The following is a 6,168-nucleotide window of genomic DNA, read 5'->3' on the forward strand; positions in this document are numbered from 1 at the left end:
TATTGTTAGTCATACTTCATATTTCAATGTTAGTATAATTTCAATCTGAAATTTTAGAAATGGCAGGAAGACAAAGGAAAATGACAGACCAACTCATGAATTTGAGGGAGGGAAAAAGTTTCTGAACAAATTATCAGCAAATGGAGTCTATAAATAGACAAAAGAAAAATGAATCATGAACAAATTGCATAGATCCCATGAGTCAAGGGTTAATATTTAAAAATCAATTAATGCAAGCCAGAGAAAAATCAAATGATCTTATCATTAGGTAACAAAAATATAAAATTCAACATTGTTTCTTTCTATCAATACTCAACAAGCTAAGAATAAAGGGAGAACTTGATCTGATAAAGAGTTTACAACAACCTACAGCAATCAGCAGAATTAATGGTGAAATATCAGGTTTTCCTTTGAGATTAGGAACAAGATAAGCATGACTGTGAGTGTGATTTCTATATTCTTTGCAAGTAGTGCTGGCCTATATATAAACACTGCACTCATGCAATGAAATTACTAACACCCCGCTAGTGGCTAGTGTTAGTAGAATAAAATGAAGGGTGGAAGAATTAGAAAGAAAAGCAAACCTGTCTATTTCAAGACACTACATACATATATATATATATATATATATATATATATATACACACACACATATACATATACATATATACATATATACAAATATATGTGTATATATATACACATATATATCTCAAGACATTATATACACATATGTATATTCTTTAAAATTAACAATGGAGTGAAAGTGATGCCAATTCAATAAAAACTGACATTCAAATTTTGAATTTTGATCTTTTCTCAGAGGTACAATATGCAGCCTGATAGTGTCCCACAATGCCAGGCCTCATCTCCTAGTCAGCCACATTGATCACTAAGGTAAACAATCTATGCTCTACAGTGTACTGTGTTGCTAAATTATGATGTTAGGTAGGTTACAGCTTCAATTAGAATATTTTCAACTTACGACGTTTTTATCAACATGCAACTCCATCACAAGGTAAGGAATGTCTGTATATATAAATTAAAATCTCCACAATAAACTGCAGATAGATATTTGGTTTCCTAACACCTTACCAGATTTGTAAGATAAAAAAATTAGCATGTAATACCAACTCTTTCTATACCAGCAAAAAGGGATTCGAAAATGAAATTTAAAAGATAACGTTCATCTTTACATTAAAGAAATACAGTATTTGTGCAAAACTCAAATGGTGGAATTTTTACTGAGAAATACAATGTGCTAAATAAGTGGAGATATATCATAAACATGGGTTGGGAGATTTAATTATATAAAGCTGTTAAATCCCCTCGGATTGATCAACATAGTCAATGCAATCCATACCCAACTCCCAAGTCCCATTCTCAAATATTCACACCCACTGTGAAATTTAACAATCTGATTCAAAAATTTATACAAGGGCTGGGGCTGTAGCTCAGTGGAAGAGGGCCCAGGGCACCTTGATGGTGTGTTAACATACATTTGTTAATTGGGGAGGTATTCACTTCCTAGATCCTCTGGCTGATATCTCCTTCCTGTGGAGCACAGATTACTCAGGATAATCTTGTTCACTGCCCCCAGGTTAGGGACAGGGAAAGGGAGAAGAGGAAAAGGAAAACTTGTCTCTTTTAAAAATAATCCTCAGAGCTATATTCAAAAGGTGAAGTGGACCACTGCTACAGCTAAACAGTTGGTTTTTGTAAGGTAGCTTGAGCAGGAACAAGAAAACAAAATAACACCAAAAGGAGACTGGTTTAACATCCTGTTCCTTCAGGTTACTTTCCTCTTTCAAGCAGAGGGGACTTCCTTATTGTGCTGGCCCAGGTTGGTTGGACCCTTTCCAAGTGATTGTAATGAATCTTCATTTTGAGGGGAAAAATTTGTCTTTGGGGGAATTTTCCTGCTTCCTTTAAGCTTCAGTTTGATGACCTAGCAGGAGTAACTACATTTTGATTAGATCTGTCAGAGGCCTAGTGTAGAAACCCAGTCCAAAACAACAGATGTCTCCTGTCATTTCTATACCTTCACCACATGTAAATATCAATTCCAGAAGTAGAAAAGACATCGATATAAAACACATAAGTAAATAAACAAATAGAGTATGAACACCGGATGTATCTTCAGCACTTCTGGGTAGAGAAGAATTTCTTAAGTACAAAAGCAATAAGCATAAACAGAAAACTTTATAACTTAGACTAAAAATTAAGAACTTTATTCCTCAAAGCCACCTAAAAAGAGTGAAAAGTCAAAGTGGGAAAACATGTACAACACATACGACTTATTTATTTTTAGTTAACGAAATTATATTTCCCCCTGCCACAGAACACAATTCACATTTCTGTGACAATACTCCAACAAGTTGAAACACACAGAAGGAAACAGCCCAGGAAAGATAAAGAAATCCATCCAACAGAGATTTAATTATAAAAGCATTTAATTGCACCGGTAGCAATCGTTACATGGTGGTTCATACTACATTAAAAGGAGAGCCTGTTAGGAGAGAGGGATTACCTCTGAACTGAAAGCCACTTATGGAGCACTGAACTGTTAGAACTTTGCATGTCTCTTTTTTTTTTTTTTTTTTTCAGGGTCACACGACTTTAATGTAGTGCATTCGTGGAAAAGGCCAGCTTCAGCTCCCAGGCGTGCGCTTATCCTCAGACTTTACAGTCTTGATTTAGAAGTACGTTGTTGCCTAAACATTGTTCTATACGTTTCCATCCGTGTTCGGGAAAACTTTAAATTGCTACTTAAGTTACACCACAATGACTGGGCTACAGCTTTAACTCATTGGCAATTTTGGAAGCAATATTTTTGAAAGCTCTGGATGTCCCTGATTTCCGCTTGAACAGGGCCCTGGTCAGAGACAAGTTGTCTCAGCAGCTCCCACATCCCCAACTCCCACCGCACCAGGCTCTCTGTGTGCTCGTCGCCTTGGACGCGGAAGACCAGGAAGCGTTCCCTCTGTTTGTAGTCGCAGCTACTGGCGTCCAGCACTTTGCGGATTTCCCGCATCATGTCACCGGGATCCATGAAACTAGTGGTTTTCATACTCCAGGTGAAGCGCAGGGAGCGAGGTTTTGCTCCTTCCTTCTTGTCCTTTTACTCAACGAAGACGCTGCGACTTCTTGTGAGTTTTGAAGTTAATTTACTAAAAAGATTAGTGGAGCCTCTCTTGGAGTCTGGGACAGTGGCGTAGCTTCGTGGGACAGGCTGCGCGAGGCCCGGGGCCGCTGGATGTTGGAGCTCGCCTTTCCCGGGCTGGCGGTGCAAAGTGCCCCTCGGAGGCGGAGTCCGCCCGGGGGCAGCACTGCTGACTCTGCGGGTTGAAGCGGCTGGAGTTCTCTGATCAGGAATGGCGCTGTTCTCCTGGCCATTCTGGATCACTGAATGTCCGCTGAGGTTCTCTCACAACAAACCTGAGTATTCTGCCCGTGTCATCCCTCCAGATACCGTGCCACTCTTCTTGCGTTCAGTAATATCCGCCTTGCTGGGATTACTTGCGTTCCCAAGCCCAGGACTGGCTGGAGCAATTCCCTTCCTCCCACAGCACTGCCACCTGATTTCCGGGAGGGAATTCCGTCTTCTTTGAGGTCACTCTCTGCAGTGCTGGTCTCACTTCTCTTCAGATGTGCCACTACTGAAGGAATCTCTGGTCCAGCGTGGTCACCGTACCGACTCTGCTGCTGGCTGGGATAAACGCTTCTCTGCTCTTTGTGGTGAGACTGACCCGGGCTATTGCCGAGGTCACTGCCTGGCCGCACCTTGGCAAGTGAAAGGTTTCTAGAACCGGAGATGTCTAGCACCGGTTCAACAAGGGGTTGAAGTTCATCTCCTCATGCCCTGCGGTGATCCACCTGTCCTTCACTATTTGCTCTAGAGTGCCTGGCTTAACTGGGTTTAGCACCAGGAAGCGTTTGAGAAGGTTTTCAGAGTCCGTGGACTTGTGGAAAGGGATTCTGTATTTCTCTGGTAACACTGAGTTCCTTCAGATTTTGCCCATCGGACTTCTTGCCCTGGAAGAGCCCTGGGGATCCAGTTTCGTGCCAAGAGTAAACTCACTGCTAAAGCCTTGAGTTCCCTGTGAACCATCTGCTTTTGGTGGCAATACCGTACTGCAGACACCATCTATCTCAAGTTAGCTCTTGCTTCTTTCTTCATTCTTCCATGTGTAACCTTGCATACTCCATGATTTAGTAGAGTGTTTTTTCTGTGTCAATGACATCTAACAACTTCACTATGTTTGGATGAAATTAAGTCTTCCTTATTCTTACTTCTCTGAATAGCTTTCATAGACTTGTTGGATTCAACTGAGTTTTGTCAATTATTTTTATTGCAACCTCTCTGCCTGTAAGGATGTGTAGTGCCAATTTGACTTTTGCAAAGTTCCCCTCTCTGATCAATTTCAACAGTCTGTAGTATCCGATGTGAGGCTGCTCATCCACACAAGAAGCTATGGAGTTTCTACACTGTGGTCCAGAGTGTCCAGTGCGGAGGTGATTTCTTGTGGCCAATCTCCATGTGAGGTGTGCGTGGTGTGTGCAAGGTTCTTCATCACTGAGTATCTTCACTGTCTTTTGATGATTTCACAGAAGAAAAAATAAACTCCTAAATCCACTCAACTAGCAAAGCTAATAAATGCCTGTGGGTACCACTGGCAGGCTTAGGAGAGGGAAGGGCAAGGCAAGGGAAGGAGAAACAAGGAAAGAGTTGGAGATAAGAGGTTATCAAACAGCCTCAAACGCCTTCCACAACAAAAGATGCTTGCCCAGTTTAAAATTATCCTTCTGAGTAAGTCTAAGAGAAGAAGGCCAATGAGGAGTGTTCTAGGTCTACTCATTTCCGAGATTCTCATTCTAGAATCTGCTATGCAGTCAATACAGTCATAAAGGTACTGACTGCGTAAAGAATGGGGGTCCTAGTGGATGTCTTACTGTGCTTGGACTCTGCACCACTTGAGGGTGAAACCGATACTGCCCAGCCCTGAGTGACCAGCGAGCAGCAGCCAAGATTTTGCCAGTTCTGCAGCCTTGGTCTAGATCCCTGGCCTGCCAGGACCATGCCCCCACAGGCCCCAGGGCTCATTCTCCCCTGCCAGTTGTGCTGCGGAGCTAGCTCCGAGGCCCCCACATAGTGCCCTTGCCCTGTCTATTTTTATGTATCCAAAATACATAAAAATCAAACTGGAGAAAACAAATATCTAAATGAGTAAATGGGAGGAGAACGTGAATGACTGATTCACAAATGGGAAAATCTTAATTGCTACAACCATATAAATATGCTTAATTTCCCTGGTAATAGGAAACTGTAAATTAAAATATCATGATGGTATTTTTAAATTTCAAAATGATACATAAAATATATTTACCTTTATTTTGAAACTGTATGCATATATGTGCATAGTAGAAACATATGAACCATATTTCACCACATAATCATTGCAGATTGTATACCAAACTTTTTTGCAAGAAAGTGGTATGTGCCTATTATGTGTACCTTTTTAAAAAAATTGTTCAGATATTACTAAAAAATAATTTATTACTAAACTGTCTTTGGTGCAAGATTAGAATGCACAGAATAATCATAAATAAACATTAATGTGGTAAGATTGATTACTCTGAATATGGTATTTCTATTTAACCTATGATAAAGTTCAAAACAGAGAAAATTGTAATTATACATTTCTGATGCTACATAAAATTCACCATTATTTGTAAAATCATTGTTGGGATACTTCCAGATAAAAGGAACTCGAGGGAATTCCATTTCATTCTTCAAACAGTTCAGAATTGGAAAATTACTGCTTTTCCTATTTTGTTGTGATGGATTTGCTTCATTTTTGAACTGCTAACTCTTTTAGTCTAGGCTTGCCCCTCACCAAGGTCCCCAGCATTCTCTCTGGTTAGTCATTACTGCCTTCAACATTGGCTCTATGTAGATATGTCACCTCCATAATCATGGTCAGCTTTTGAATTTGTGCCCTTTCCTTTAAGATCATTACTTTAGCATTCAATTTGGGGGTTGTGGGGAGAGGATTGCTGCTATGTTTGGGGGATAGAAAAGGCAGATTTTAGTGACATATTATTCCACTGGCCCACTTCTGACTCAGGTGTCACAAAGTAGAAGTCCGTATTTGCATGGGAAAAAAA

General features: G+C 40.4%; 1 pseudogene; it reads right to left on the bottom strand.

Annotated features, from left to right (window-relative positions):
• Positions 1-2,793: 2,793 nt before the first annotated feature.
• Positions 2,794-5,080, bottom strand: LOC124994197 (MAP/microtubule affinity-regulating kinase 3-like; annotated as a pseudogene).
• Positions 5,081-6,168: the final 1,088 nt, after the last annotated feature.

This window comes from Sciurus carolinensis, chromosome 10 (genome assembly GCF_902686445.1).
Source record: "Sciurus carolinensis chromosome 10, mSciCar1.2, whole genome shotgun sequence".
In the NCBI taxonomy this organism is placed as follows: domain Eukaryota; kingdom Metazoa; phylum Chordata; class Mammalia; order Rodentia; family Sciuridae; genus Sciurus; species Sciurus carolinensis.